The sequence below is a fragment of the Lemur catta genome, chromosome 10, assembly GCF_020740605.2.
Source record: "Lemur catta isolate mLemCat1 chromosome 10, mLemCat1.pri, whole genome shotgun sequence".
Classification (NCBI taxonomy): domain Eukaryota; kingdom Metazoa; phylum Chordata; class Mammalia; order Primates; family Lemuridae; genus Lemur; species Lemur catta.
Window position 1 is genome coordinate 76,013,807 of NC_059137.1, and position 2,580 is coordinate 76,016,386.

Below are 2,580 nucleotides of genomic sequence, written 5' to 3' on the forward strand. Positions count from 1 at the left end.
AACTGAGGAGTTCTGACTTTAGCACAGAGCTTGTGTGCTGCAAATGTGCAGCCTGGAGCAGACACCAAATGTCTCCTTTCTCAATTCCTGAGCCAGGGACACTTTCCTTATGGTGCAGGTTACTGAATGACGCAGTTAAAGCTCTTGGAGTCGATTTCAGACTTGTTGCTCCTCATCTGTCATATTTTATCTGCTTTGGGTGACGCTTCCTGTACTGTCATGTGTTGTCAATCAGCCAGAAGGCTTTAGTTATTTCTTTCTTTCTGCTCTAACAGACAGAAGTATTGCTTAATAAAACTGAATCGACACCATTACATGCATATTAAAAATGCATTTGAGCCTCCTGGTTGGACTAATTGCCTTGCTCAAATTGTATAGTGCTGGGCAAAATAAAGATTCACCTGAAAATGGCTCTTGTCTTCTGAAGGGGTTAGAACTGGTATTTCTCAAAGTTGACCTTGGTATTTTTGCCTGGTCATGTATACATGCATAACTCTGTTTTTTTTTTTTTTTTAATGTGGAGAGTTTTCTAGTTTTCTGCTAGACAAATTTTAAAAGAGTTGTAATACTTATATAACTGTTTTTTGAGTAAGAAAAGTATTGTTATTTTACACAAAGACTGACTATCCTGGTTTAGTAAACAACTAGTAGTAGGGCATAAAACATCTAAGAAGGGATGACTTCTTTATCATTCAGTTCTAGACATTTTCTAATTTCTTTTTCAATTTGTTCTTTGAGCCACAAAATATATAGAACTATATTGCTTCATTTCAAAATATTTGTGGATTTTTTACTTATCTTTTTGCTAATGGTATCCATATTTCTATTAATAGTGATATTTTAGTATAATTCTGCAATGTCCAGGGAACAGATTCTGTATGATTTCGATCATATGAAAGCTGCTGAGACTTGCTTTGCTGTCAATATATGTCAGTGTTATACATGCTCCAAGTAGCTGGGCAAGGTAGGTGGCTTGCACCTGTAGTCCCAGCTACTTGGGAGGCTGAGGCAGAAGAATCACTTGAGGCCAGGAGTTCTAGACCAGCCTGGGCAACACAGCCAGACTCTGTCTCTAATATTAAAAAAAAAAAAAGTATAAATGCTCCAAGTGTATTTGAAAAGGAAATATTTTGTGAGATTGTTAGTGGGAGTGTTCCTTTTGTCAGTTGTGCCAAGTGTATTAACCTTGTTCAAATCTTCTGTGTTTTTACTGATTTGCTTATTTTTTGCTTATTTTAAGTGTTTGCTTATTCTATCATTTACTGAGAGAGGTGTGTTAAAATCTCTTACCAAAAGTATCACTTCACTTCATTTCTTTCTTCAGTTTTTGCTGTGTATATTTTGAGACTAGGTCATTAGGTTGAATACAAATTTAGAATTCTTATGTCTTCTAGTGAATGTAACACGTCCTCATGATGATGTATCCTTATTTATCTCTAGCAATGCTTTCTGCTTTAAATACTGATTTGATATTAATATTGATCGCTATACCATCTTTCTTTTGACTAATATTTTCACCCTTTTTTCATCCTTTTCCTTTATCTACCTAATTACTTTCAGTCATTTTGAATATTTTATATGTCTCTCCTTAATATTTTGCTATATTTCCTTTACATATATTTTTGCTGATTTAAAAAAATTAAATAATAGACATTGCAACTATTCAAACTAATACACCTCCAGAAATCTCCTAAAATCATCTAATGCCTAGCCCCTACTCAGCTAACCCCAGTTGTCCATAAGGTGGCTTTTAGAACTGTGTGTGTCATTGCATTAAACTGTATGGCTCTTGGTCTTTTTAAACCTAGAATAAGCTAACTTAATTAATAGAATGTTATATTAGGAGTGACCAAAAGGAAATGAAACAGATATTTTTAAAACCTGTCTTAAAAATATATAAGAAATATAGTCAGTATATCCACTTTGTAGTAAAAATCATAAAGATGCAGAAAGTAGAAATAAAAAAATAAATATTTTTATAGCTTCCACCAGTTGTGAGCGTGGCTACCTTCCTGTTATATTTATCTCTCTCTATCTACCTCCCCACCTATTTGTCAATATTTTCACATGATCAAGGCTGTTCTGTATATAATTTTGCCTTAAATGTAGCCAGTTTTATATCTTGCTTTGTATCTTTAAAATTAATGTCACTGTAATTTTAAATGGCTGCATACTGTACTGGTAAGTGAGTGTACCATAATTTTGCAAACAATCATCTTCTGTTGAACATTTAGGGTTTTTTTCCCAGTTCGTAATAGTTAATAATGCGATAAACATTTTTTTTGAAGACGTTTTAGTCTGTTACACATTATGTCCTAATTACAGGCTCTGAGAAGTGAAAATTCTGAGTCTAAAAGTTTAACCTTTTTTAAGGCTTTCCAGGATGGTGTCCCACATTTAAAAAATTTAAAAATTCCAGTGAGCCAAAGCTTATTGCATGGAAATGCATGTCTTTTTTGAAGCAGACGCAGCCTGTGAGGCCTTGTAGCCAATTGGTTACCTAAGGTGAATACTTACTTTTTGGCCACCTGTCGTAGAAGCTGAAGATGCCGGACATTTTCCCAAGCTTTCTCAAAGCTG

At 34.2% G+C, this 2,580-nt stretch overlaps 1 pseudogene; it reads right to left on the reverse strand.

Annotated features, from left to right (window-relative positions):
* Positions 1–517: 517 nt before the first annotated feature.
* LOC123646775 lies at positions 518–571 on the reverse strand (annotated as a pseudogene).
* Between the last annotated feature and the right edge of the window lie 2,009 nt (positions 572–2,580).